The following is a 20,198-nucleotide window of genomic DNA, read 5'->3' as shown; positions in this document are numbered from 1 at the left end:
TGAGTGAGCTCCCAGGCTGCGGTAAGCCTTGAGCTGGGGACCTGGGGGTGAAACTCAGAAGCCGCAGTGTCAAACCTGTGGCTGGTTAAAGGGGTGCAGGCCTTAGGAGAGGGGAGACTAAATGCTGAGTTAGTGCTAAAGATCAGGAGTGAAGTGGAAGGGGGCTAGTACGGTGGTGTGGCGGGTCAGGCTGCCACTTTCAGCGCTGCTGAAATCCCACATCAGAGTTCTGGTTTGAGTCCTTGCTGTTCCACTTTTGATCCAGTTCCCTGCCCATGTGGCTGAGAAAGCAGTAGATGACTCAAGTGCTTGGACTGCTGTCGCCCACACGGGGGCTACAGATGGAGTTCCTGGCCTCACGCCTCAGCCTGGTCCAGCCCCAGCCGTGGCAGCCGTTTGGGAAGTGAGCCAGCAGATAAAACCTCTCTGTCTCTCCCTCTCAATTGTTTTTTTTTTTTTTTTAATGGAAAGAATTAAGTGAGATCGCAGCATTGTCAAGTGTAACCCACTCGCAGGTTTTTAAACTACCACTAGTGGCAGGGAGGGTACTACAAAGCAACAGAAAACTAGGTAGGAGAGTCAAGCTGGTATAGTGTGTTTGCGCTCCCAGAGGGGAAGGTGCTGAACCTCCCCATTGAACAATATTCCTCCTAGGACCCCAGGTCCCTGCTGAGATACTCCTGTCAATCTCTTGTGGAGAAAAGAGCGCACCTCATCAAGTGTTTGAGTTGAGTAGAATTAACAAACATCCACGGCCATATGGGGCTTTGACTAGAGACTGACTGCTCGGAAGAGGAGGAAAGTAGAAGTGTGAGAAGAAACAGGTGGTTCAAAGTCTGGATGTCGCCTCCTGGCTGTAAGGTGTGCCGCTTGCTCCAAGATGACCGCGCCTTCCAGGCGAGTGCATGCAGTGGTCCTCTGTGCGGGATGCTCAGCTGTTGTGCCAGCCTACAGGGGAAAGGCCCTGCTCCCCGAAGGCTGCTCCTTTAGACAGAACTGTGCCAGGGACCAGCAGTTTCCAGTGTTGTGATTTCTCACAGAAAGCCTTATCAGGCATTCAGTACTCCTAGGGACTCTTATGAAGGTATTTGATTTGATCTGTTAAGATATACAGTAGTGGGCTCGGCGGCGTGGACTAGTGGCTAAGGTCCTTGCCTTGATCCCATATGGCTGCTGGTTCTAATCCCGGCAGCTCCACTTCCTCTCTATCTCTCCTCCTCTCAGTATATCTGACTTTGTAATAAAAATAAAATAATAAATCTTAAAAAAAAAAAAAAAAAAAAAAAAAAAAAGATATACAGTAGTTACCTCCTATTGTGATGTCAGTTTTTCAATAAAGCTTTGCTTACAGACAAACAAAAATAAAATTGTTCTGGGGCCAAAGTGGCACCCCTCGGTTCACCTCCCATGGTGTCAGGGTCCCCAGCCTGCTTGTTGAGCTGGTGGCCACAGGCCGACAGGACCCTCCAACATTGGTGCCCCTACCTGGTGTGCCAGTCTACCCCGTGCCAAGGCCAGAGAGTGACATCTTTCCAGAATAGAAATCAAATTGTGGGTTTATCTGAATTCCAACCCCCTGGACTCCCACTGCTCCTGTGTCCCAACCCCAGTGTCCCAGGCTGGTGCTTTTGTTTGTGGAGTTTCCCTGGTACCCTGCCTGGCATGCTGGGTGCTTGTGAATGCCTGTTGATAGGCTGAAGGGACAGTGAGCCGAGAGGCTGCAGGAGTGACAGTCGCACAGTACCAGGAGTGACAGTCGCACAGTGCCGTTGGAGCAGTTGGAAGGACAGTGAGCTGAGCTGCAGTAGGAGTGACAGTCGCACAGTGCCATTGGAGCACATGGAAGGACAGGGTTCCTTCTCCTTTTCAGTCACGTATTGTGAAAGGTCCCTTCCGATGACTCTGTTGGGTTTGTTTTTTGAGACAGTGATCCTAAAGAGAGGAATTCGAAAGGTTGAGGTTCTTTGCAGATGTTGTTACCTGGAGTTAGTATAGATCAGGAATTTAAAAAAAATTATTTCTTTGTGTTTCATTTAGCAAAAAGAGAGAAATATTTTCCTACTCCCTAGATGCCCACAATAGCCAGGGTTTGGCCAGGAACTAGATACTTTTATCCAGGACGGCACGGGCCCAAGTTCTTGGGCCATCATCTGATGCCTCCCAGCACATCAGCAGAGGGCAGCTCTGAAGTAGATTAGCTGGGACAACAGCCAGACCTTTCGGTATGGGATGGGGCATCCTAAACTGTAACTTTACTCTGTGCCAAATGGTGTGCCCTATAACAGGAATCTCATCTGGGGACAAAGTTGGAAGAAAAACCTTCTATGGCTGTCACACCCGGACAGTGCTTCTTGCCAGGCATGCCCCCCTCCTGCAGCACTCAGGGCAGCCACCAGTGCGGTGATGGCCCCAGATCCCACTGGCAGTGGTGTACAGGAGTGCTGCTGCCAGGCAGTGCACCTGCACGCCTGTTGCCACTGGGAACGTCACAGCTTCCATGCAGGTCTTGTCTTTTATTTCCCTCCCTCCCTTCAGGTTAAGCCTGCCCCGACCTAGCGTTTCCTCTCCTAAAAGGATAGACCTCGTGGGAGCCTACAGCTATAGCATTTGAGATGAAAGGAAGTGCGCCCTGCTTTTAAACCACGCATCTGAATTCTGCTGAGAAGGCATGGGAACTGGATCGATACACTTTAAGTGGCCCCTGCTGTCCCACAAAGCCAGGCGGCTGCAGAGCCTCTTTCTGCTCACCCCAGCGGCAGCTCAGGACACAGCTGTATGCCTAGGCGGGCCTGGAGGGAAGCATTACGTGGACTCCAGTCCTTGTTATACATTAAGTCCCTCCCTGCCAATATAAGAATTTGGCTATTTTTTTATACAAAGGAAAAATGATAGAGATTTCCATTTTAAACTTTTAGGGGGAATACCTCACATATAAACTGAGGTTCTCAGCTAAACAAAGTTTTTATTTTGTGTCGGTAAGCACACAGAGAGCAAGAGTGATCACGCATCTATTAGTTTATTTCCCAAATCCCTGCCGCAGCTGGGATGGGGCCAGGCTGAAGCTGAGGTCCAGAAACTCAGGCCTGTCAGGTGTGTGGGAGGGACACAGTTGCCCAACTACCCGGCTTCCAGGGTGTCCCTTAGCAAGTACTGGCAGGACTCGATCCCGGTACTCTGCGTATGGCCCATGGGCGTCTAAAGCAGGGCCCCAACTTCTGGGCTGAACGCCGGCCCCATGGCAGTGTTTTGTGCCCTTGCAGCTAAGGCTGCACAGGTCTGAGTTGGCTGTGTGGGAACATTCAGCCACCTGAGCCCTGCTGCTCAGTGCCAGCTGTCTCCTGTCCAAAATCCCATCCCTTGTCTGATTGGCAGGCTCAGGCTCCAGCCAGATTTGGCCCAAAGAATGTAATCTTTCTGTCCAATTTTAGTATATGTGCTGTTGAAGCGAGCGCGAATGTAATCTTTCTAAATCTCAGTAGGCGGAGTTGAGGTTTTGTACTTCTGTATTCCCGGTCGCATCTGCCCCTAGAATCAGTGTTTATTATATGGCAGTAGCTGTGTGGCTGGGTCTCTCTATGGATTATGTTTGAAAAATGAAGGGCCGTATCCACCCCACCCCTGTCTTCGCATTCCCAGGGCATATCACAGTCCCGCTGGGTGCCAGGATCTCAGTCAGTGACTGCCGAATGAAGGAGCTGCACTTGACTGAATAGCACCTTCTATCTGTCCCTGCTGAAGAGAGAGCGGCAGTGGCAGGGAAACGCTCACTGTTGTGTTGCAGCCTCGGTTGGGGAGATCCCAGGAGTGCTGAGCTAAGGGATGCCCGGCTCACCCAGGGAAGAGCAGCCGCTGGTTCTCGGATTGACCAGTTGGTGACGTGGGTGTGTGGGGGGGTGGGAAGTGGGGCTTCCAGGTGCGGTTCTGAGTGAGCCACTGTGGGACTTTGTGCTGTGGCTCCAGTGCCCCCACCTGTTAACTGTACTCTCAAGTCTGTACCTTCCCCTGCCCACTGCCTGCACTTTCTCCTCCTCACCCCTTTCTTAGTCCGCCTGTAACCCTCCCGACCTGTTTTCTGGAAGTCTGAAGTCTCAGCTGACTTTACCATCTTGGAATTTTATTTGGATCAGTTCTAGGATTGTAACTGTTGTGTTCCCACTTTTGTGCAAACACCTTTTATTCCCTTCCTATTATTTTTAAATAATTTTGTTTCTGTCTGTAGGCGCAGGGTAGTTTCTAACAACTTCTAGTAACAGCATTTGTGGCGGAGGAGTGCTAAGGCCTTCTCGTCTGCCAATCTCTAGTAAAGTGGGGATTGGAAAAGTCTGAGTGCTTCGGGTGAAATAGGAAATCATTAAGCCGAGTGTCACCCACGTCTTTGCCTACAAGTAGTAGCATCAGGAGCATTCGTCCACAGAGTCTCCCTCAGCCACCTGGCGGTTCCTGATCCCACCAAAGGGAGTGATTTAGCCAGGCTGTGGTCAGGCTGCTTGGGGTTGTCTGGACTCTGGGCCTCAGGGGGATCTATTTGACTTTGCCAGACCTTGAGTCAGTCTGCTCATGCAGACTGGGGATGGTGCTAGGCCTGGTTCATCTGTTCCTGGAGAATTAAATCAGATTATTAGTGTAACGTGTTAGCTTAGTGCCTGGTGTAGTGAGCACAGAATAAACTTCAGTTGCAGTTATCACTTAGTGCCTGAGAAGTGTTTAATACAGACACTAGTTAGTGTTATGGAAAGGAGCAGCCTGGCTTTCCACGCCGCTGCCGTAGCCAAAGCAGTGTCAGAACACAGCTGGCTTTGGTTTTCACGGAGCGCCTGGGCCCAGGGATCAGTGGGAGAGGTGGGCGTAGTGCCTTCGGGAGATTTCTGAGGTGCCGTTCTTTGGTCAAATATGAGTTTGGAAAGAGAAGAAGTTTAGAGGAATGTGCTTGTATGAAACTTCTGTATGGGTGGCATAAAAGGCTCTTAAAACATATGATGAGGAAGCCCCCTTATTTTACATCGCGGACCACACTGGAGCATCTCTGGGGCTGTCATTAGGTCTGGCAACAAGGCATGTTCTCTCTCTCAGCACACGCACACACACACGCACACGTACAGACAGCATCACTCCCAGGAGCTCATGGGAAATGAAAGTAAAAGCTATCATGGTTTTGTCGAAGGCCCTTGTGTGTGTGGTTGTTTCCTGTGCCCTGCTCCTTTCCCTCTGGCCCCTGTGTGTGCCCCCTTCGGCCTCTCCCCCGTGCCCTTTTACCCTCCATCCCGCTGTCTGTCCCTCTCTTTGCTTCTGTCTCTCTGACTCATTCCTCCTGTCTCTGTCTGATTGTTTCCCTCCTATTCCCTTGCTCTTTCTGTATCTCCCTCTCCCCCTTTCTTCTATTCATCCTTTCACCCTCCCTCTTACTGTCTCTCTCCTCCACTCACTGGACTGACCAGGCAGGTGTGGTCTGGCCAGAAGCACATGGGAGGTGTCACTTTCCTCCATGCTGTGTCTTGGAAGGCGTGATTTATTCCTTGGCTAAAGCCAAGAGCCTGGGCATAGGAGGACACATGTTGCTCAGCAGAGGAGGCGGCATTGGGGAGCTGGGATGAACCTCTCCAGGAGGAACAGGGCAGACTAGCCCTGGGGGGTGTGAGGCCTTGTGGCTGGGTGGCCCACGGAAGGGCTAGGCCATTCACCCACCGGCCTTCTGAGCCTCGGCAGGCAGCTGGAAGACTGTCCTCAAAGTGTGGCCAATGCCCTGCAGAGGTCTGCGTCAGACTGTGACCAAGCAAGCAGTGCACAAACCCTCCCTTTCCTCTCCGCAGGCTGCTTGCCTGCAAAGAGCAGACGCAGCTCGCCTGGCCTGCTGGGCCTTTCTGTGTGTCCTTGTCAGTGCTGGGCTACTCTGCCCTGTGCAGTGGAAGTGAATTGTAATTGACTGAAATACTGTTAGACAGGAGTCAGCGCTGCCCTCTTTGTTGCCTAGAAACCTCAGTGGTGAGAATGAAGGCCGTCCTTCCAGGCTCTCTGCTGGTCAGCTTCCCTGCACTTTCCGCTCCGCATCCCTTGCTTATTCCACCTGTAACCCTTCCTGCCTGCTTTCTGGAAGTCTGAAGTCTCGGCTAACCTTACGGTTTGGAATTTTATTTGGATCAGGTCTAGGATTGTAACTGTTGTGTTCCTACGTTTGTGCAAACAGCTTTTATTCCCTTCCTATTATTTTAAAACCATTTGTTGGTAGACGCAGGGTAGCTGCCAAAGTGCCCCAGTTTCCGGGACAGCTTTGGCTCCCAAGGGAGAGAAGGTGAATCTGTGCTCACACAGGAAGGCCAGTGTCTGTCTCTTGGATCATCCAGTGCAGGTCACAGGGTTCAGGCAGGTGGCTAGGAAGTCAGGGTCCCCCACCCCTAGTGTGCCAAAGCAGAAGTTTTGCTGAAGTCTTCATTCTCAGGGTGCAGAGCAAGACCCCTACCATGCACCTTGTCATGTAAGTGGATGGAACGGCTGGATGCATTTCTATGGCAAGAAAGAGGTGGACAGCAGCTAGGCCTGCCACACCTGCCAAGTCTCCAAGTCGGTTAGGACATGTACCATGGCAGTGTGCATGCTGCCGGGGGGTGGAGAGCCAGAGGCCCCCCCCCACAGGTCTGATGACTGTTTCAAGAACCTATACACAGAGTCCCTGGGATTAGGATCCACTTGCCAGCCTCCTCTTGGGTGACTGAGTTTTGGCCTGTATTGTTGGCTCCTGTGCTGCAAGCTGGTAAGCCATGTGGTGGCCTCCATGAGGCCATGGGGCTCCTGCAAGGCACCCCATTCCTTCCATACATCTAGTTCTGTATGCTGCCTCAGATCATGGCTGTGTGCCCAGTGGGTGAAGCAGGTGGAGGCCAGTGGTCTCACACATCCTACGTGGCAGCCACCTGAGGAGGGGTCAGGAAGGAAATGGTGGCAGGTCGTTGGGTCACAGCTCTCCAGAAACAAGTCAGATTGGCTGTGACGTCACTGCCTCCTGGCTTCGCACGGGGAGGGGCCGCCTTCTCCCCCTTCACCTATGGCCCTCTGAGAGCTAGGCAGGAGTCGTTTCTGTGAGTTTGTTTCGCTGAGTCTTCCTCCCGTGTACCCGCGATACTGTTCTCATCACTTTCTCCTCTGTTTTTAACTCCTGTTTACTTTAAAAACAAAAGCCGAGGCTCTCACCTGACTCTGGGTGCCCTGGATGGGAGCCTTCCTCCGCTAAGATCAGGGTGCTGAAGCGCAGACACCTCAGGGCTCTGGGGTGGTAAATGCCCGAGTTCTCCCCACTCCTTTCCTGCTGCCTGGGAAGCTCGGGCATCTGAACAGGCATCAGGAGGGAAGTGGGGTGCTCTGCTGTGTCTGCACCCACCCCTGGGATCCCTGATTCCCTCCCGGGGGAGCTGCTGTCAGTCGGCAGGAGGAAGGGCCTGTCGGTAGGCTAAGGCTCCCCTTTGGGGCTGGCTGATGCCACAGGTGGAGTGGCTGGCTTGGTTGCCTCATCCTCCCCAGGGACAGGTCAGGACCCGCTTGTCAGGGAGGTGTGGAGGCTGTAGGGCTTTAGAGAAAGGTGGGTGCAGGTATTAGATCCAGGACCCACCCAGAACCAGATGGACATCTGTCCCACAGCTGGGGAGCCTGGGCCTTCAAGGAGCTCCTTCTGCTGGGAAAAGGGGCCACCAGGTACCTAGCCCCTTCCGTGTTCTGGCACCCAGCTGGCTGCATCTGCCTCTTTTTTCTTCGCATTAGTATACAGTAAGATTCATCTTTTCTGGAGTATATTGTAAAATGCAGATTGGCTCCATTAGTAAGCCATTTCCTTTTGCCTTAAATTTGAACCTGCCCAATTCTGTGAAAGGTTTTGTGGAAGGACTTGTGTCTGAATGCAGCAGTCCGTCCGAGGCGTGGCTCTCTCGTGGCTGTTGCTGAGCAGTAGCTGATGAGCTGGCTCTCTGCTCGCCTGCAGAAGGACATTTGGCTCGTGTTCCGCTTTTGGTGATTGTGAAAGATTTGCTGTAAACCTTGAGTACAGGTTCTGTGTGACCCTATCTTTTCATTTCTCTTGAATACATACATACCGAGGGATCGCCATGTCATATGGTAAGCAGGACTGTATGTTTAACTCTGTTAAGAACTGCCTGAGTCTCTCAGAATTCCGAATCTGTGTTCCTCAAATGTGGACTGCCCACAGTGAGTTCCTCCCAAAGACCGAATGTGCAAACAGATTTAAGGGACACAAAGGATAGCAGCCTGACAAACGTGACTTCAGCCAAGTTATCTGGTTGGCGTAAACAGGGAAGTGGGACAGCAGGACAAGCCACCATCTGTAGAGCTGGCATCTTATACAAGTACCAGTTTGAGTCCTGGCTGCCCCATTTCCAATCCAGCTCCCTGCTGAGGTGCCTGGGAAGCAGCAGAGGCTGGTCCAGATGCAGGAGACCTAGACGAAGCGCCTAGCTCCTGACTTCAGCCTGGCGCAGCTCTGGCTGTTGTGGGCATTTGCGGGTATGAACCAGTGGATGGAATCCTCCTTCCCCTCTCTCATTCTGACTTTCAAATAAATAAATATGTTATTTTTTTTTTCTGGAAAAAGAAAGTGATGTGGTGACACATGCCCTTGGTGTGCTGTGCTGAGCCGTGCTTCCCCACACCTACTGGCTTTAGTAGGTTGTATTTGCACTTCTGTCTGGCTTATTATGTATTCTAATTTTCCTTGAGACTTCTTTGAGCAGGAGTCATGGCCAAGTGTGCTGTTTAGCGTCTGAGTGCTGACAGGGTGCCCTGTGACGTTTCTGTTACTGACTTCTAGTCCGATTCCATTACAATCTAACATGCCTGACGTGTTTTCAGGAGCTTTAAATTTGCCAATGTCTATTTTACAACCTGGGATATAGTTTATCTCAATAAATATCCCGTGTGCACCTGAAGGGGATTTTATTCTGTTGAGGTTTGATGGTGTATCCTATAAACGTCAGTTAGACCCAGTCAGTTGCTGGTGTTTCTGGACTCTAATATCCTTGCTGATATACAGTGATGTTCTGTTTATGAGCCCTATACGAGCTTTAAATTCTCCAACTAAATCTGGATTGTGTCTTTTTTCCTGTAAGTTTTGTCCATTTTTTTTAAGATTTGTTTACTTTTATTACAAAGTCTGATATACAGAGAGGAAGAAAGAAAGGAAGATCTTCTGTCCGATGATTCACTCCCCAAGTGAGCCGCAACGGCCGGTGCTGTGCCGATCCAAAGCTGGGAGCCAGGAACCTCTTCCAGGTCTTCCACGTGGGTGCAGGGTCCCAAGGCATTGGGTCGTCCTCGACTGCTTTCCCAGGCCACAAGCAGGGAGCTGGATGGGAAGTGGAGCTGCCGGGATTAGAACCGGTGACCATATGGAATCCTGGCGTGTTCAAGGCAAGGACTTTAGCCGCTAGGCCATGGCGCCGGGCCCAGTTTTGTCTGTTTTTACTCTATATCTTTTGAAACCCCAGTTTCAGGTCCATGCATATTTAGAATTGCTAAATCTTTTTGACAAATTGACACTTTTATTATTATGTAATGTTATTTAAAAAAAATTTATTTAAAAAAAAAGATTTATTTATTTTTACTGGAAAGGCAGGTTTGCACAGAGAGCAGTCTTCCATTTGCCAGTTTACTGCCCAGATGGGCACAGCAACAAGGATGGACCTTCATGGGGCTAGGAGTCAGACTTTCCTTTGGCCGTGCCAGGGCCAGCATCCCATAGCAATGCCAGTTCAAGTCCTAGCAGTCCCACTTAGGATCCAGCTTCCTGATAATGAGCCAAGTGATTAGGCCCCTGCCTCCATGTGGGGAAACCCAGATGGAATTCCAGGCTGCTGGCCTTGGGCTGGCCCTGCCCAGATGTGGTAGCCATTTAGGAGGTAAATCAGTGGACGGGAGTTCTCTGTGTGTGTCCAACTCTTTTAAATAGATAGATAGATAAATCTTTCTTTTAAAATTCTCTTGCAAATACCTTAATTTTACCTACATCCCTGGAGGTCGTTTCTGTGTGCTGTTTTGTTTTTGCTGGACACTGAATTCTGGGTTGACAGTTCTTTTCTTTCAGTACTTAAAAAGTGTTGCTTCACTTCCTGTTGGCTTCTGTGGTTTTTGTCGAGAAGCCTCTAGTCACAGAGTCTGTGTTTCCCTGTACGTCGCTCAGTGTTTTGCTGCAGCTGTGCTCAAGGTGCGCTCTTGGTCTTTGGGTTTCGGTGGTTTCGTTGCGATGTGTGTAGGTGTGGATGTCTCGGGTTATCCTGTTTGGGGTGCATGGAGCCTCAAGAAGCTCTGGGTTTCTGTCCTCAGGCAAATGAATGCATGTTTTGAGCCCGCCCTCTTCTTTGTCTTTAAGGACCCCAGTGACGGTCTGTTTGGCGCTTGGTGTTGTCTCAGGGACCCAGGCCTGTTCCATTCCCGACATCCTTTCTCTGCCCCGTTCTTTGGATTGGCTTAGTTCTATTAGTCTATCTTCTTCTCACTGACTTTCTTCTTTGTAACCTTCATCCTGCTGTTGAGCCGATCCCGTGTTTAAAATTTAAAATTTTCAGCCATTATATTTTGAATTCTGAAATTTCCACTTGATTCTCCTTGATATCTTCTGCTTGCTTCTGGAGGATTTTTATTTATTTTTAAGTTAAAAAAAATGTGTTTAAGAGGCAGAGAAACAGCCAATAGAACAATGGTCAGAGAGATCCCACCCTCTGGTTCCCTGCCTGAATATTCTTGACAGGGACTGGACAAGGTCAAAGCCAGGAGTCAGGCGCTTACCCCAGGTCTGCCATGGGGGTGGCAGGGACCCAGTAACTGGGGCCGTCACGTTTGTCTCCTAGGGTCTGCGTTAGCAGGAAACTGGAATTAGGAGCCCAAGCAGCTGTCAGGCCCAGGTCTTCTGAGTGACTGTCTGAACTGCTGGGCCAAGCAGGAGCCTGTCCAAGACTCGCTGTCTTATGTCAAGGATGTTCCCCGTTGTTTCTAAACTGTTTTGAAATAATTGCTGCCTTCAAGTTTGGTCCGTTAATTCCAGACACCGTGTCATCTCAGATAATCTGTTATCTTCGCCTGTGAGTGCTTAGTGTTCTGTATCCTTTTGAATTGATCGTTAGCATTTTCTTCCAATTTTTTTTTTTGAAAGCTAGAGTTACAGAGAGAAGCAGAGACATAGAGAGCGATCTTCCATACTCAAGTTCACTCCCCAAACGGCCACGACAGTCAGAGCAAAATCAATTTGGTCAGGAGCCAGGAGGTTCCTCTGCATCTCCCTTGTGGATGAGGGGCCCAAGGACCTGAGACATCTGGTGCTTTCTCAAGCCATAAGTAGGGAGCTGGATCAAGGGTATAGCAGCTGGGACACGAACTGGTGTCCATATGGGATGCCTGCGCCACACGCGGGATATCCGCCCCACTCTGTAACTCCGACGATCGCTTGGTGAAGTCTTGTGCAGAATGTCGGCATCCTGGTTTCAGGCACTTGACCAGCATAGCTTCCGGTTCTGGGTCTCACTCAAGCTCCTCCAGGTTTCAGTGTCCGTTGTGTCTTCAAGCTTTTGCCCAGTTACTCAGGTCTGTGCCAGTCTGGGGTGTAGACAGTCTGTGTTCGTGTCCACACACATTCAGCCCAGGAATGAGCCCCGGAGTGCATGGCAGTGTCAGGGACGGTTTTTCCAAGCACACACCGTCTGGTCTTCTCAGTGCTTTCCTGTTCACTGGGATTCCGCTCTTGGACCTTTCAGTCAGAAGGAAGGACTGAGCTGTGACTAAGCTTCTGTGTCCAGCAAGGGGAGCACAGGGAGCAACGACCAGTGAGCTTTCCCTGCTAGACCTCAGCCCCTCCAGGGGCGCCCGCAGACAGATTCCTTGCTGGTGCGGTTGCTGCCTCTGATGCTGGGGAATGGCGGAGCTAGGGCACAACAGCAGAAAGACAAGGAAGAAAGAACCCCAGGGGTTGGGTCCATCGTCTGAGAGCCCAGCATCTCCTCCTGCTTCGCAAGCCAGGATGAAAGAGCACCGAGGCCACGCCAGGTACTGGGCTGCGTCCATCTGGCTGAGGGCACGGGCCTGCCCCGCAGTGGGGTACCTCAGACACTGGTGCCAAGGAGCTGGGCCTCCCTGCGGTGGTGGGGCCTCACACTGGTGCTCTGCCCTCATTCACAGCAGTGACTGGTTTGCAGAGGCCTCAAGTAGTTGTCTGCGCATCCTGCCCCGGGCTTACAACGTCAGCACAGGGCAGGCTTGCTCTATCTTATGCAGAACTACAGAGAAAACACAAAATATGTGTTTTAGAGGCATTGAACAGAATAATCTAGATTAAACAAACTAATGAGGAAGTCAGGCTGTATGTGGCCCGGGGAAGTTACGGTTTGTATGGGCAAAGCAACAGAGGGTGAGTGATTGGACAAGCATTAGCACAGGTACCTGAGATACAGATGCATCAGGGCTGGGCAGCTCATTCCTTAAGATGTCTGCGTCTGTTTTCTTTTCTTTTTCGAATTGAAAGAGAGTGACATGGAGAGGGATGAAGGGAGAGACGGGTGGGTGGTGCTGAGAGAGACGGAGATCTGGCCTCTGCAGGCCATTTCTCCACGTGACTGTACCAGCCAGGGCTGGGCCAAGCCAAAGCCAGAAGTGTGGGCCTCCATCCGGGTCTCTCACGTAGCTGCAGGAGCCCAAGTCCCCCCAATCTTCACTGCTCTCCAGGCGCACTAGCAGGGAGCTGCACCTGAGGAGCAGCCCGAACTTGAACTATCTCTCCCATAAGGCTCAAGTTACTGCTCTCCACTGGCCCCATCTCCTGTTTTTACATAGCATATATAATTGGAAAATCTAAAATATGGAACGCTGTATAGTTTGAAACGTTTTGAATGTCCACATGACATCAAAAGTGGAAAGTTCTACTCCTGACCTCATGTGGAAAGTTACAGTTAAAATGCAGGCGCACTAAAAATATTGTGTAAAATTACCTATTACCTCCAGACTGTGTATATAAGGTTTATATGCATATGAACCACAAACGGACTTCTTGTTGAGACTTGGAACCTATCCCTGAGATATCCCGTCGTGTGTATGCAAATATTCCAAAATCTGAAAAAAATCCAAAGCTTATGATCACAAGCATTTCAGAAAAAGGACAGTGAACCTTTGAATAAAAGTACAGAAGGAATAGAGAAAGGAATTTTTGAGAGTGAAGCATATTTTAGAATTTATTTTATTTATTTTAAATGCAGAGTTACAGAGGAAGGGCAGGAGGGAGAAAGAGAGGAAGAGATCTCATCCTTGGGTTCACTCTTCAGAGGGCTGCTGCAACGCCTGGGGCTGGACCAGCCAAAGCCAGGGGCTAGGAACGCCATCTGGATCTCCCATATGGGTGGCAGGGGCTCAATTACTTGAACTGTCTTCTGCTTTCCAGGCACATTAGCAGGGAGCTGGATTGAAAGTGGAACAGCTGAGGTTCAAACAGGGTCCGTATGGGATGCTGGCATTTAAGGCTGTGGCTTAACCCAATGTGCCACAATGCCAGCCCCCCGCCCCCATTACTGTTGACTTATATCCTGACATTCTTCAGATGCCTAATATGAATAACGCTTAAACCCTGGAGGGTGCTCAGCCACTTGAGAACTTAGCAGGCCAATAGTATAAGGAGGCAAATGGGGCAGGCATACCTCGTCTTGCATTATTCTAGCGTTCAGGGAAGGTGCACATTTCCATCTTGGTGTTTAATTTTTCATTTCACTTGAACAGTTTTCCAGGATGTGGCATTATTACCCTAATATGTCAATGAAGTGTTAGAATTAATGTAGCAAATTGACGTAATTATTTACAAATTAGATTTTCTTTCTTTTTCCCCCCTCTCATAAATATAACTACATTTAGCTTTGCCCTCCCCACCACCCCAGAATGGAACATATTTGGGTTATAGCTCTAACAAAGATTAAATAGACTTCTAAAATATTGTTAAACATATTTCAACAAGATTAGGAAGGGTTTCAAAAGACTGCAGATGTCCTGTAGAAAACACCAGCTTAATGACAGTTTGCAGATTTCTCCGTGTTGAGAGGCAGGCTTTGGATTGGCCATGGGATTTGGCTAGAGGGTGGCAGGCAGTGTGTGTGGAGGGGGAATGAGGAAAGCATTAGCCAAGGCACAGTGTGAGGAGTGAGGGCGGACCGGCCTGGCCCTGAAGGCTTCCTGAAGTTGCTCCTTCCCAGTGGCAGCGTCCTCTCTGTGTTTGGCCACTGAGTGGGCAGCTTTGAGCAGCTCCAGATTGCAGAACCTAGACTACCAGCCAGAGATGACAGGTGTCGGGGCTGGATGGTGACAGGCACGAAAGGGCTCGTCGAGACCTGCCAGCAAGCCCCACATTCGGGGGATTTGCTGGCTCTCTTCTCCCGCAGGCGCACAGATGTCCGTGTGCAAGGCTCGGCACCCTTCCTGGAGGCCTTCTCTGGCCAACAGAGAAACCAAGCCCCGAGAAGGATAGACGGCTGTTCCAGTCTGTGCTCGACCTCCCTGGGGTTCGTGGAGAAAGCCCAAGTTGTAGCCCTTGAGGGAGCCTGTCCTGTTCCAACTGGTTCTGCTGTGCCATGTTTGCTTGCTTTACCACATTACTCAGGAGGACAGAGGGCCAAGTCAGTCTCCATCCAGACTGAACCCAGCTGTTCCTGAATTGTCGGCTGTGTCCTCATGTTCAGAGACAGCCTCTCACCAAGGGAGGGGCCCGCCTCACAGCAAATTCTAATGTTTAGTTAGAGTGGAGCCAACTCGGTCTGTTCACGGTGAAAATCCATGGCAAACACCTGTCACTACATTCCACCTCATGGTCTGAAACAGGAGGGCTCAGCCGTTGACATAGGAATTACCTGTGAGAAGTTAAACATTACTAAAGTGTGATAAGTTAAGCCACTATATGAGGTGCCTTTTGGGTGGGGACTTAGGACAATGTCTGAGAAATGAGGACGGTAACCCTTTAGACTCTGGTGGAGCTGTAGGACTATGATCTTGTAACCCACCCTGGGCTCCCGGAACTCCGGGCTCCTTCCGTTCCTGGGCAGCATGGTGCAGTGGGATTTATCCTGGAACGCTGAATCAAGGAAGGCAGGAAACTGGGCTGCTTGCCCTGAGAGGGAGGGAGCGTGTTTCCTAACGTTGCATTCCTGCCCCTTGGCACAGAGCCTGGCCCACCTGTGCAGCTTAGAAATGGGGGCACTGAAGCCACAGCTCTGCGCCGTTCTTGGTGGCGAACTTGACCCCCTGGGCTGGGGACCGGTAGATGTGCCCTTGCTCCTCGAACAGTTGAGGTGTTTCCTTCTTTTTGGAAGTTATGGTAGTTGTAGTCGAGGGGAAAAACGCACCTGTATGAAGTGAAGAGAAGTGGCCGGAAACCCTGGAGGTGCAGTGTCATTGGCAGTGGCTCCTGTCTCAGTTCCCCCTCTGGAGCCACACAGAGGAATCCAGTCCCTAGTGACACGGCAGTGCCTCGCGGACCTGAAGCCCACCCTCTCGACCCCCAGGTCACCTCTTGGTGCTTGACTCTCTGGCTGCTGCTTGTGTGACCGTGCGGTTGTTAGACTCCCGAAGATACGGGCGCAGGCTGGCTTGGCATTGTTTGTTGGATGCTCTCTAGATTCTCAAGAGCTCTTTTCTCCTTTCATGTTTTAAAAGCAGTTTCTGAATTGGAATGCCTTTGCAAGGTGGTTGTAGTTTCTAAAACAGTGAATCCTAATGGGTGGCTTTGAATTTAAGGACGGACAATGACAGCAGGTGTGGATTCTCAGATGGGGTCACCTGTGGTCCTGCTGCAGCATGGAGAGCTGAGTTTTGCTTTCAGTTGGTAGAACGGAACAGAGTGTTCTGGAAGCAGTCTGACCTCCCTCTCCCCACGGAGGCAGTTGAATGAAATAATTATTGTGGTTTTGGATCAGATAACGTATCAATGAGTCTGAAGGTCAAGTTGGAGTTTTGTTGTGTTCATGAAGCACATTAACTTTGATCAAACATCCCATTAACTAATGAACTCCCATTAGGGTTCTGCTGAGATAACTTTGGACCGGAATGTCTGTCTCCCTCACCAGCCATCTGTGTACTAGCCGAGAGTGCCACCACACTGTTTCCACTCATGCCTGACACGGCGAAGGCCCTCAATAAACACCAGCAAGTGAGTGCATTTCCTGTCCCGGCAACTTGCAGGCCAGCCCATTGCTGAAGTCAGCCAGGGTAGTTTTTGGAATTGCAACATTGTCACTCTCCACGTTAACACTGTCAGCATTCAGTACCCTGTCTTTTCCACCAAAGGGTTATTTGCGTTCGAGTCCAAGACTGCTTCTGCTTTTTTTTTAAATTTTTACTTCTTTTTATTATTATCATTTTATGATACAGTTCCATAGGCTCTGGGATCTCCCTCCCCCACTGCTTCTGTTTTTCATCAGGTTGAAACTCAGTGGAAAGCTTTGCTGTTATTCTGTGGACCATTTGGAAATATTAATCATGGCCATTTAAGTGATCACGGTGTTTCCTCATGCCCTGGAACCTCTCTATCCCTGCAGAGAGACTGTCCTGTAGAATTACTTAGATTGTCTGTGTAAAGACAGAACAAACGCCTGCAGCAGGAGCTCTCTTGCCCTACCCAGTGCGCCCTCGGTGCTGGCTTCCCCCTCTGCAGAGCTGTCCTTACCCCGGGGGAGGGCAGTGCCTCCTCAGATGGGTGGGGGACACTGCCTGAACTTGGTGTGTGAGGGCTCACTGAGCAACTTATGATTTGTGTATTTTTTGTGTTCATTTAAAATTAGGCACAGAGAGAGAGAGAGAGAGAGGTGCAAGCTCTTATCTTCCGGTCTACTTCCCAAATGACCACGGTGACCAGCACTGACCAGACTGGGCTGGACTGGGGTGGGCTGGAGCAGGAGCGAGGAACCGACCACCCGAGCCATCACGGCTGCCTCCCCGGAACGTGGAGTCAGGAGCCACGTCCAGCCCTCTGATAGCACATTCAACCATCCTTTTTTCTTTTTTTTAAATATAGCTATTCAAAAGGAAAATTGACAGAATGGATGAGACGAAGAGAAAAGAGATCTTCCATGTGCTAGTTCGTTCCCCAAATGGCCACGATGGCTAGGGCTGGACGAAGTTAAGTCAAGAGCTCCCAAGTGGGTGGCAGGGGCCCGAGCACTTAGCCCGTCCTCCACCTTTCCCCGGGCTCGTTAGCAAGAACTGATGGGTAGCAGAGCAGCTAGGACTTGAGGTATAAAACGGGATGCCAGCATCACAGCTACAGCGCCACCCACTCCCACCATTCTAGCTCCTTTACATTTTATTTGTATTATTTGAGGCACGAATCAATGCAGAGAATAAGAGATGGAGATCTTCTGTGCCACTGGTTCATTCACCAGCTGCCCGGAACAGCTGGGCCTGTGCTGGGGTGAAGCTGGGAGCCAGGAGGAAAGTGCAGGTATCTTAACCGTTATCTCAACTGCTGGATCACACAGTGCCCTGGTTTCTTTGTGTGTGTGTGTGTGTTTTAAAGGAGACTGGCATTGTCTGAGACTGATAGTTACATCATGAAGTGCCTGCTTGGGAACAATAAAGGCACATCTGACTGTAGGGACTGTGAAATAGGAAAAAAGTGCGTTTTAGATAATGAAGTGCAGTCTTTATAAATCCGCTTAATCCCACAGTGTTTAGGCTGTGGTTTTCTGTCTTGTCCTCTAACTATACAGCTTGCTCAATTACTCCCCCAAACAGCATCCTGTTCCCCACTGTCCCCGGTGACCCCGAGCCTGACAGAAGCTCACAAACAGCTCCAGCTCCGTGGAGGCAGACCCCGACTTGAGCCCTCATCGCACCCTGGTCTCAGCACACAGAGCCATCGCTTTAGGAACCTCTCTCTAGGTGTGTGCCTGATGTGTTACAGACCCCGACTCTCCCGTTTGCCCTTCTCACTTCCTCCCCAGCGTGTTGTCTTGGTTTCCTCCCAGATGAGAAGTTGAGATTCAGCATGTTCCCCTACAGCAGCTGTGAGCACGGGTTCCATGTTACAGCCAAGCACTGTGCTGCTCTAAGCTGGTACCCTGGGCAGTGAGCCTCCCGCAGGGCACGGCCCCTGCTCTCTGCCCTGTCTGCCCTTTTCCCATGGGGTCAGCAAGTGGCTTTACCTTGCTCTGTATTATGTGGGTCTGTGCCCTGTGTGTGTTTCTGGTCCATGAACCCCAAGTCCATTCCTAATCCAGACCTTTCTAGGAGCTGCAGCCAGCATTTAACTGTTCCCCGACAGGGGCATCAGAGCAGGTCTCGTGAACTCGGGGGCCCTGGGAGTTTTGTTGGACGTGCAGGTCTTGTCTGTGGGCTCCACATTGCCACAGGCACTCCCACCCCCCTCAACCTGCCACCTTTTGCCTCTGGTGTGGTGGCCTGGTTGTTTTGGTACCTATCTGTACTTCCTGTGAGGCGGGCAGTCTCAGGGGCTGGCTCTCTCGCCTGGGTTGGAGGTTTGTGAGTTCTCTGATGTAAGCAGTGCTTGTTCTCTGTCCTCTGGGTTACAGCATGAGCTCACTGAGGTCGCAAGTGTGCCAGCTGCTCCCAGGAGCGCTGCTGAGTGCCCTAGACGATCAGCAAGTGCTCCTGTGGTCTTTCTCCTTTCAGCCACAAAACCCGTTGCCAGGCAGAGTTTTCTGACAGACTTCCTTAAAAAGCTTCTGTCCGCTCCCTGGCATGGTGTGAGGGTAGCAGGAGAAGTGTGGGGAGTGTTCAGCACTGGGTGGGCTTAGCACAGGGGTGATTACAGAATCAAGCCAGGTGGAAGAAGCAGTAACAGGACAGAGCTCACCTTTGACCATTGCACTCTGAGTTCCCAACAGCAAACATGCCTGGACCTGGTGGGGTCAGGCCCTGGGAATCCACGGGGAGACCAGGGCAGGACTTTGGCCCCTCAGGGAGCCAGCATTGGTGAGGCTCGTGCTGAGCTCGGGAACCCTGGGCCATGAAGAGGTGCGCTCAGCGGAGGGAGGCCGGCCTGCTCTCACAAGTCAGGGCTCTGATGCCCAGCACCCGGCTGGAACTCTCCCTGGTTGAAGCTGCTTCCTTGCAGCCACTCCAGGAAGCAGGCGGTGCCCTGGGGCTGGAGTGGAACTGCCTCCACTGCCCTCCCTACCTGGGACCCGGACATCTGTGTCTCCCTGTGCAGAACTCCCTGAAGAGCAGCCCCTGCAGAGGTCGGAGACACTGCTGCCCTCGTGTCAACTGGGCTCCTAGATTCTCCCTGCAGGCCCACAGTCCTCCTGCCTGGTGCCTGTGGTGCTTGGGTGCCATGGCAGTCAGCTACCGAACACTGGACCCTAAGGACCCCTTCAGAGAAGTCAAGGCTGGCCAGTCTGCCCTTGGAGGCATCTGGCCTTTGAAGAGTGCCATGGCGCATTACCTGCCATGTATCAGGAACCCCTTGAGATGTGTCTTTACCCAGCAGATGGTGCCGTTCAGCCAAATGCCAGGAGCTCACTGATACAACAGATCCCTGGGTGACTGGGCAGTGCTTGAAAGAGATGTCTCTTTCGGCATCTGTGTGTCTGTCACAGAGACTGTTGAAGACTGTCGTTAAAATAGTCACGATCGTTTTGTACGAAAACCTTCTGGACAGATGTGTTTTTAATCCAATGTCTGGAAAGATTTAATTTGCAGGTGAATTTTTCAGAATCAAAGGAATCTTGTGCCCTAGCGTTTTTTTTCCTTTTTTTTTTTTTAAACGAAAAGGTTATTTACCCATTCATTTATTTAAAAGGCTGACAGAGAGAGAGAGAGAGAAAATCTTTTTCGTTCTCTGTTTTATTCTCTAAATGGCCACATTGGCAAGGGCTGGAGCCAGGGTCCTGGAACTCCATTAGGTCTGTCCTGTGGATGGCCAGGCCCAGGTACGTGGACAGCCCTCTGGTGCTTGAGTAGGGAGCTAGGTCAGGAGCAGGGCGGCTGAGACTGAAGCCCTGGAACTGGTTTTCCCATCTGGGTGTCAGCCTCACAGGCAGCGAGTTAACTGCACCACAGCACCAACCCATTTCCCCTTACCACTTTGGTGGTCATAAAAACTGCACGTGGTTCATTTTGCCACAGCAGGGATGTGCTGCTTGCTCCCACTGACTGCAAGTCACCTTACAGACTCATCTGGGCTGGGATATCAATTCCTGTCTAAGCAGCAGCCTGGACTCACATCT

The 20,198-nt window shown here is 50.8% G+C and overlaps 1 protein-coding gene across 5 annotated transcripts in view; it reads left to right on the top strand.

The window, feature by feature from the left end:
- KIAA0513 (KIAA0513 ortholog) overlaps window positions 1–20,198 on the top strand; it is a 53,755-nt gene that overhangs the window by 8,969 nt on the left and 24,588 nt on the right. Inside the window, exon 1 of one of the 5 annotated variants that reach the window (XM_058674649.1) lies at window positions 7,049–7,264. The exons of 3 other annotated variants lie outside the window; for them this stretch is intronic. The gene's annotated coding sequence lies outside the window, so the exon portion shown is untranslated. Of the gene's footprint in view, window positions 1–7,048; window positions 7,265–7,899; window positions 8,098–20,198 lie in introns of those variants that run through there. One more of the 5 variants, XM_058674647.1, reaches the window with a different exon arrangement.

This window comes from Ochotona princeps, chromosome 16, assembly GCF_030435755.1.
Source record: "Ochotona princeps isolate mOchPri1 chromosome 16, mOchPri1.hap1, whole genome shotgun sequence".
Taxonomy (NCBI): Eukaryota; Metazoa; Chordata; class Mammalia; order Lagomorpha; family Ochotonidae; genus Ochotona; species Ochotona princeps.
This window is presented reverse-complemented; position numbering and strand designations above follow the sequence as displayed.